Source organism: Amblyomma maculatum, chromosome 4 (assembly GCF_055883805.1).
Source record: "Amblyomma maculatum isolate TAMU_Amacu chromosome 4, ASM5588380v1, whole genome shotgun sequence".
Classification (NCBI taxonomy): domain Eukaryota; kingdom Metazoa; phylum Arthropoda; class Arachnida; order Ixodida; family Ixodidae; genus Amblyomma; species Amblyomma maculatum.
Window position 1 is genome coordinate 139,503,472 of NC_139347.1, and position 9,803 is coordinate 139,513,274.

A 9,803-nucleotide genomic window follows, 5' to 3' on the forward strand; every position below is an offset into this window, starting at 1 on the left:
CATTCTAGATTCGTTGCTTCAAAAATAGTTCAGAATGGTTGACACTGCTTTGGCTAGAATATCGAAACAATAACAACTTCCTATCCCGAGCCACCGCTTCTTACGTCGACGGCCGCCAAAATGTGCATTACCGTCACGCTCACAGGACAGGCAGGAAGATTCGCCTGGATTGCCGCGTAAAAGGGACGCCACAAAAACGGCATTCATGTTTGGAGCACGCGAACATTATCGCTGTACGGGCCTAAACAGGAGCGCGAAGGAGAAAGTTGTCGTTTGGCTGGAATTATTAGAGCTTTTCTGGTACTATATTCAGTACAGGAAGATAGTACAGAATAGATACCGCCATCTAGCTATCATGATTGTGACTTTCTAGACTGCTGACAACGAGACGTCATTGCCATCCTGTCAGCATTACCACAGCTCGGGTTGCGAAACAGTCAGCGACTCGATTCGTTCTTTCAACCCCGCACCAGTCAAAACTTACGGTTGAAACCAACATTTCATTATGCCTAGCCATGTGACAAAGCAGGTGCCATTGCGAGAATAAGTATATACTTATGTTCACGAATTCTCATGCTCTAAGAACATCGCGGTATTACAGTAACTAATGCCATAAACTAATACAGGGGCTTACGATGATGAGTTTGCTACCTGAGGAATTGTGGACGGTGTGGATGAACTAACTTATTGATATTACATATATGTGCAGCAGCCTTAAAACTGAAATTCGAACGCTGGAGGAATCATCCAGAGTTAGGCGCTCACTATCAGTCAGGCTCGCAAGAAGCCATGGACTGCAGTTAGAGAAGAAAGAGATTTCGGAGGCCTTGCTTTAGTAATTACAATGCGGCAGCTAGTTGACCGATTTGAATCTGTCGCTCGCTAGGGTCGAGAATAGGAAAAGAGCGTAGCCTTACAGCGTGATCCACTTCTCAGGGAAGGTAAATTCTGAGAGGCTCATAACAGTGCAAAGAAAGCAGAACACCGTCGTTCGAACTCATCTCAAGCCGCATGCGACCGGCTGGCATATCGAAGACGATGACTTTCCCTCCCCGCTTTCAAAAGCATATATTTTTTTTTCTGAGTGCCGCAGCGCGCTTCATTTTGCATCAGCAGCAGCCATAATCTATCGAAAGCGGAGGTCATGAAGTCATCAGTCCTTACGAATCTTTGGACTTCTACTAAGGAGCTTCGCTAGCAGCTTTGAAGCAAACCCCTCGGGGACTGTACATACATTTAGAGCACTTCTGTGCGCTCATATTCAAAGTGGTGTCGCAGTTCATTATCATCATAAGGCTAGCGACGTTATTGCTAAGTAATTATAGAATTACTTAAGGTATAAGATGCTTCGTCTAGGGATAACATCGATATGAGTCGGCAATTTTAGATTCTGCCAACATTCGGCCGTCGAGACAGCACGTTCGTCTGCTGAATTAGCGCGGATAAGTTGGCCACCCAAACAGGCAGAGAAATAAGCATTGAATGTTTAGTGCCTGTGTTGGTTAATCACTTTATGGCGATGGTACCCAATTCATTTTTTTGGCAATGACATTATCATCGCCTTAGGGAGCGCGATGGGAAGACGCCTGGCGTTCATCGAGTGCGTCTGTGCGGAATCCTCGTCGGACACGAGCAACGCCCCAGAGACATATATATATATATATATATATATATATATATATATATATATATATATATATATATATATATATATATATATATATATATATATATATATATATATATATATATGAAGGAAAGAAGCCAATATATATTTATTCAAAAAAGCAATATTTGGCTTCTGCCCTTTTGATCGTCTGCTTTCCTTCGATCTCCGGTTCAAAGCCCTACCCCTCGCCTGAAGAGTACAAACTATAGTGGCTGGAACTTTTGCATGAGCAGTTGATCTGACTGAAAGCTGTTGTAGTGTGTTTGCGTTCGTTGAGCGGAAAAGAATCGCTGGGGCAACACAGGGCCTGGCAGCGACGTCAGCAGTTAGCTAACCGCAGTGCGCTTGGAAATTTGGTCGACGGTGCCTTCACCGCACCTTGGTTTCGAAGACACGTAAAGGCGGGGGCGTGAAGGATATCGAGCCACGATGCCCAGTGGTGGACGCTAAGGTGGCTTGGGCTTGGGCCAATGTATGTGAGCACCCAATGCGCTTTTTCTGGCTTTTCCCCGCTGTCTTTCGCATACAACAACGACCAAAAGATGGGCAAAAATGTAAGCGACACGTGCTGCTATAGACCCGACGATCAGCAATTACAGGCCACACGTTGCACGCTCAACGCCGAGAACCACACCGGGCGTCTTGCCGCTACCGAAAGGCCGGGAGAAGCTTGCCAATTTCCTGGATTCCGTGGAGTAGTACGCGCCCCGTCTTGGCAGACAACGGCGGCTTTACAGCATCATCATAAGTGCTCGCTTGCACCACAGCTGTTTTCGAACATGAAGGACAGAAAAGAAACTCGCACCGCCATCATTACAACGATGATACCGCCGTGTCCTTAGTAGAGCATGATCTTGAAAGCAGAGAGGAAACTAAAACAACACACACACGTTGAAAACCAGTTCACCTAACAGCCCAATTAGGGAATGATTAAGCTTTTCAATGGCTTGCTGGAATCATTTTGTTAGCGGTAAGAAAAACACGAGCACAAAAAACACGATACACACGGGGCACCCGCTTTAACGAAGTTTCCAACGGCAGTATGAAAGGTGGGTTACGTGCAATTTGTTGTGAGTACTTTTCTGCTTTATGTTTTTTCTGCTAATTGCCTGCTCGTAAGGGCCTGCGGTGAAGACTATTTCCTTAGAATAGCAGTAACGATTCTTATTAGCTGTTCTTTTTTCATTTCAAGTCGATAGCCTTTCTGCTCGATTATTATAAAATCTTGTATATATCCTGAAATCGTCAACATGAAGGAGGAAGTACTGACAGACTGAACTTTAACTTGTGTGTGAAGCAATTTGGAACGCGATTTTTGTCCCATAAAACTGGAGAGGCATGCGCTTGAAAATTTTACACAGGGTCGCAATGACGTCCACTTTATATTCGAAAGTGAGTATACATAAACCGAATAAATGATCAGCCACGCCAATCAAGCAGAGCAGATGGACTGCGCTCACTCGGGCCAGTGTATGTTTTCCTTTATTGGAAGCTGCGCGAAGCTTTGATTGCGAGCATTCCAGTTAAAGTTTACTTTCGCGCTTTCATGCCTTGTCTAGAGCTAAACGAGTGATACGGAGTGAGCACGAAATACTGAAGAAAACAAAAACTCCATACAAACGAAAATTAAAAAGAATCCGGTGAATCACGTATTCACTGGCATATATTCGATTTCGAAGCACGCGTAATGTTTTCCAATCTGCAAAACGCTACAAGTTTCCCATTTTTCTTCCTCAGTTTTACGCGCGATTTGAATCAATCGCTTGAATTATTTCGCTTATTTGGCTAGATCATTTTTCTTCTCTTGGGAGGGTTGAAGTAAAATTGGCCCTGATTTAATCAATATTTCAGTGATGCCATAAAAGAAAGTATTTCCACACTACGCTCGTGTTTATTTATGAACACTTCATTGGGAAGGTCTATCGAACTTGGCGCCCCTATCTTCAGCATCCGGCAGCTCCTCCGCGATAAAAACAGTTCTTCAGCCGAACACCGGAACGTGTCTTCGACTGCGGGATGCGGTAGCGTGTATCACGCGTCAAATACAGCTGCATAAATTGTCTCTGTCCGCCTCCACATCTCGGCCTCGAATACCTCGGACATGGTTGTTGCGGAGTTGATACGTTACTTTGGTATTCGTGCGATGCACCACGACTGCAGAGCTTTAGAACATGCATTCAAACCCTCGCAACGCATGAATGGAGCTGACTGCGACCTCGTACCTTGCCTGCGGTGATGCCCGAGGCAGGCGCTTTTGATGAATACGGCTCAAAAGACAGAAATGCCCATTGCAACGTCCAAGTTCGTTGTCCGAGAAGAAAAAAAAAAAGTTGAAATGTGCCGAGAATCGGATACCCGGGCAGTCTAGCTTCCCACTTCTACACCGACCCTACCCTTCCTAGCGCAACGAAACGCTTCGCAGCACCAACTGGTGACTTGCACGACCCATCCCAAATTATCCTGGAACCATGTCCCCTCCGCTGCAGCTGCAAGGTTTCCTCTCAAAGACGGAGCTGTAGACAGGTGTGAATGCCAGTGCTTACTCACCCCTCCTTTTCTTCCGCTGTTTGATGTCTACATTTCTGCACAAAACGGATACGTCTCGGCCTCCAGTTAGGAGGACGTGTCTGTTGCCTCCTTGGCGTGCGCACTGATGGACTGGTCACCAGTGGGTCAGCGTTGAAAGAATACACGATCACTAGGCTTCCGGGCGTTGCTACGCGGGAACGCGGGGCAGCATCCAAGAACGCGAATGGCACATACTTTCAAAATCACGCGAAGGTAATTTGCTTCTCGGAAGAGATGGCAAAATGAACTTTGTCGGATACTTTTTCCGGGCTCCACGCGGGCACGTATTCGCGAGTCTCGCGATGACGGAGATGTCACCGGTGACGGGAGGAGGCGACTCACCGATCGAGGATGGAGCAGCTGCGCCGTACTAACCCCGTCGGCGTCCGGGTGTCTTGTGCCACCGCTCGGGGCCAACGCCGACTTTCTCCGCCGCGGGGGCGAGGGCAGTCTCACTTTCAGCCGCACCGGAAAGAAAAAGGGTCACCGGGCGAGCAGGTGAAGTGCCCGCCAAGGAAGGCTTTTCGCGGCCGACCGACCGTCCGCTCTCTGTTGTTTCTCCGACGTCGTCTCTCCGGAAGGCAGCTCTTCGGTCTGCTGAATAGAAGAAATGGAAAGTGCCTTCCAGGGAAGCGTCGCGTAGACAGGAAGGATATGCGATCCCTTACCAAGTTTTCTCGCTAACTGAACAGTAATAGCAGTAGTAATTCCTGGCGTAAAATGGGAGGAATGAAAGGGAGTGCCAGCCTCTGCAACCGCTTCGCTAAAAGCACGCGCCGGAGCATGCAGCCGTGGACAGGTGAAAAATAGTGGTTAGGAGAAAGGATAGGCTCTGAATATTTTAGCTAAGTGGCTACCGTGCAGTGGCAAGGGAAGTGATGGGAGTGAGAAAGGTAGAGAAGGAAAGTTCAGCCGTCGTGTCCAGTTGGTCCAGTAAAAAAGAAAGATGCGCGGAATAGACGAAACGCAGCCTTATCACCACCTTGCATTCGGAATATACTGAGTGTTCGAGCTGAATTTACCAAAAAAATTGGGAGGGTCGTAGCCCAAGGGGAACCAACTCAGGTCTGCTGAAGAGTCAGTGGGCTCTGACTGCAGTATTTTCCTTCTCCAAACGTATTTGATGTGCAAAGTCTAATAGCTAACTTTTTAATTGTTAATGCCAAGAACAGTGCTAATATTAGCTTGGCAAAAGCAATGCTTAGCACTCATTTGGGCAAGTTTTCCTTCGGGTAGGTTTGCTTTGCCAGGTCTTGCCACGTTTATTTAAGTTTAACTTCGTTTGACTTCTTATTATTTTTTTTTTTTGCAGCACCGTCATTATTCATTGGAAGGCGGTTTATGCAGGACCACTTCGCTTTTCCACGTCTTGCCATATTTAGCTATGTATTAACGGGCGCTTTTGTTTAAGGACATAGTTTTCAGCGCAAAGGCACGCAGCCAAAGGAAAGCCCAACTAACTCTAGTGGGGTGCTTTGGTCTTTTATTAGAATGAAGGGGGCCTAATTAAGGCCCTTAGTGAAACTGACAGAACGGATAAACATGATGAAATCCGAAGTGCAGCGTGTTAAACTGGCAGCTTAGCTCCTGAAGAAGAAGAAGCCTGCTAATTGAAAGACAGGCGTGGCTGTAAAACAAAAATCAGCGCGCTCTGCTTGTTACTGTAGGTTTAATGATGACAATGATTGTGTCGTTGCTGATATCAATACGTCCTTCGTGGGCGGTGGGGGGGGGGGGGGGAGGGGTCGAATCAGAAATGGGCCGGAGCCTGTTCGCACTGTTCTGCGCCGAGACTCCAGTGCCTATAACCTGCAGCATTTCAGTGAAAGGGAACTGAAGGTTTTGACCGGCACCCGCCGACGCACCAAAAAGTTCACCCACGTTTCATGCAAAGGTCAAGAAGTGACGATGGAAACTGCTGGAGAAGACCACACTGACGAAATCAAACTCCTGCTCGATGATATACTTGGAAGGCAGTGCTGTGAGTCAACGGAACCTACTGTGCACTATCAAGTGTACCACATTGGCCAATCTTCTACCACATCCAAGACCGGGAGGGGAGCAACAGAAGAGCATCATCGATATCTTCGATGAGCGGCTGCATCCGCTGAGGAAAAAACCGAGCGGGATGGCAACCGAACCATTCACCGCTTTCTGAGCACAACCTTCAAGCAGCCCAGCTGAACGTCGAGTGTGCCATAATAGCCCTTCTTTAGATCGAGCGGCTGGTCCCCTACGCTGAGGACATTTTGTCCGACAGTTGTCTGTGGGCGGTCCTTGGTGCAGTATGGGTTGACCATGATGTTTACAATGTTGACTACTGCCAGATCTACAAGGAGATCCCTGCGGAGGATATGAGTGATCTTGAGTGCCAATATTTGGAGCTGCTTCAATTCATCATCAGTGTACCAGATAGGTAATGTTTATGTAAGTAGTATTTTGACTTAAGAACTCTTGCTGATCACAGCAAGCTGGCTTTCCCATCGGAGCCGTTGAGTAAAAAGACTGTTCAGAAGCCATCTTAAAAAGTGGCTGAAAGCCCCGAAATTCGACAATGTCGAGGGTATGTAAGAAGGATCTGGGTGAACTCTGAAGGAATTGTTCCGTAAAGTGGTACAGCATCGACATGAAGGATGTTTATGTTCGCAGGAGTACATCGACTTTGTCCTGATGATGCCATCGTCCATATTTTCTTCCCGTCGACAAATGCTTGCCAAAGCGAGCTTAGTGCAGAGGATTATAATTTACACATTTTAGCTCTTCTGGTGGCGCTGAAACTGAAGATATTTGTTTCTAAAACACGCAACAAGATGAATTATGCTTAGATAAGATTGCGCTTGATAACAGCGTATAGGATACTGTACCACACTGGCGTCTGGTTTCACAAAGTCAAGAATTATGATTTCTTTTTTTTTATGCGTTTTTTTTTACGACAGCCAAAGCGAGACCTCGGGTAGCCGCAGCTAGGCCGCGAAGAGGCGTAGCTACGGTGTCCTCATAAAAAAAAAAAAAAATATCAGCCTGCCATGAGATTTGAATTCGCGTTACCCCTATGCCATGGGTAGGATGTGCCAACTGGGGTCGCTCCTTCTATATGGGAGGGGGATATCAGAATCAGCCTTTCAGCCGTTTGAATTCTCGTTACCCCTACGACACGCAGGCACGTCCATAGTGCTTGGTGGAAGCGTGACTTTATATGTGGGCTGGTATAGCTTACGCTCTCGCGTCATACCCTTGAAGGGTGAGCTTAAGTGTTCCCAATAATGTAGCACATTACACTGATAGGGCTTGATAGTGGAATAATGTAGCAGGCAAAAGAAGCTTCCGCCGTTGCTGTCGCAATTCAACTAGGGTTAACCACAGCTAAACGAAAACGAATTTGGTTGTTTTGCTGTTATAAGACGTGACATAGGCTCCTTTAGACATGACTATCATATCTGTGCTCTATGTTTCATTCCCCATATTACTGGGATAGAAGGGAGAATCCTCAGATTGATAGAAGGAAATTACAGAAGAGACTTGCTTGTCATGTTGGGCCGATAAAATTTTATTTACGGAGCGGTTAATCCAATTTCTTCGTATGGATTGCAATACTTATACATATTTGATTGATACAGACGTGTACCGTCTTTGCCAAAGGTAACAAGGCTGCTCCGAAGGCTGGCGGAGCAAGCACGCGGCCGTGTGGCGGCGTTGCGCTCGCTGTGGCTTATCGGTGCTCGCCAGCTCCGAGGGTGCAACAGCTGACGTAACTTCACACCCTCACTCTCGTCCGTTGGATGATAAAAACTAGGCACGTATGATGTGCTGGCTGCGGTTTCACGTGTGCAAAGCCTGGTTGTGCCCAGCGAGGGCGTTCTCGGCAACTGCGCTGAAGCAGATAGCACAAGTCGCGTTTCTCGCTATATTACAATTACGCTTTCCTGCGTGTTTGATGCACCTGTACATTAAATAATGATAACGCACCTCAAAATTTCGATATGCTTTCTCCGAGGTGCCTTGCGTACTGCCATTTTACGGGCCGTAACTCCGGTACAAAGATATGGGAAAGCTTGTGAACCCTTTCAAGCCACCTTACCTCTCTTTTAGGCTTTCAAAATTGTGTTAGCCCCTTGGGGAGGCTGCCTATAAATAAGTGCAATGATTGATTCTAACCAATTCTTGCATTTGCTTGTAGGTAAGTTTTGATTTAAGTAACGAACGATAATGTAACCTTCCTCACACTTAGCCATTATATGCACAGGATTGCTTTTTCGTTCGCGGAACCCTTATTTCAGGGCAACACTCTCTGGCAAACATAGTACGTATTCATCCAACAAACGAACAACGGAAGCTCACCGTGTCTACTATCACCTGCATTTCTGTTTTCCGTAGTTGCCGAGAAGAGCGAATAGCCCCATCGCTATATTAGAGACTTTTAGTATAGCGTATGGACGCTTTCGTACGATAAACGCTAGAAATTTATGGGACGATACTCCGTGTGTTGCATCGGCGCTTTTAGTTGGCCGTACGAAAGCGCTAACGCAAACTACAGTGGCGACATCTAGGTTTAGAATAAGAAAACACATTCGGGCTTTTTTTTTTACTCGCAAGCCAAACCTAGCCAAGTCGCACCGGAGCCAGTTTCTTTGCTGTGGCAGTTTTGTTGTACTCCCTAACGCTGGTATTCCTGGGCTGACGACTTTTACCTTGTATTGCCGTCATGCTGCACAACGGCCTCCTTTCAGCCCCGTACCATGCCCGTACTGCCAAGCATATTTTTACGGATACACGCGTGTAAGCAGTCAAGCCAAGACCATTCACTTCATGGCGTTGCCATACCAACAAAGCAACGCTACTCGTCAGGCTTAGGGACTGCGCTGCCGCGGTGCAAAATGAAAAATAGAGGTAAATATTCGCTAATTATTTGTGCTCAATGCTACACGAGGCAAAGCGAAAACCCCGTGTGCCATTTATAGGTGGCAGCGCGCTCAAAAACGCGGTAACGAAGACAAATTCACTCTGAAGCGGGCGGCCTGGACGCCGCCATCTTGTCAACGCTGATCTCGCATCGTACGTGAGGGCTGGGTACGATAAACTCAGGTTTCAGCGTACGCTGGCCTATCGTACGAAAGAGTTCGGTCTCGGCTATCGTATAGCGCATGCGCAGTGCCTGTCACGATATTTTTGGCGTGCGCTATTCCTTTGCGTGTGTCTGTGTACGCTATACTAAAAGTCTCTATTGAGCGCCCTCGCTGGGCACAACCAGGCTTCGCACGCGTGAAACCGCAGCCCGCACATCATGCGCGCCTGGGTTTTACCATCCAACGGTCGAGAGTGAGGGTGTGAAGTTACGTCAGCTGTTGCACACTCGGAGCTGAAGAGCACCGATAAGCCACAGCGAGCGCAACGCCGCCACACGGCTGCGCGCTTGCTCCGGCCGCCTTCGGAGCAGCTTGGTTACTTTTGGCAAAGACGGTACATGCAGAAAAAGAATATAAATCATTTCTTTAAGAAAGGAGGTAGCGCAGCGGTCTTACGCAAAGAAAAGCGCAGTGTATTACTATGACCTGGGCGGGAAACCCAC

The 9,803-nt window shown here is 47.2% G+C and overlaps 1 pseudogene; it reads left to right on the top strand.

Annotated features, from left to right (window-relative positions):
- The first annotated feature begins 4,539 nt into the window (after nt 1-4,539).
- LOC146193160 (cyclin-Y-like protein 1) lies at nt 4,540-6,908 on the top strand (annotated as a pseudogene).
- The last annotated feature ends 2,895 nt before the right edge of the window (nt 6,909-9,803 follow it).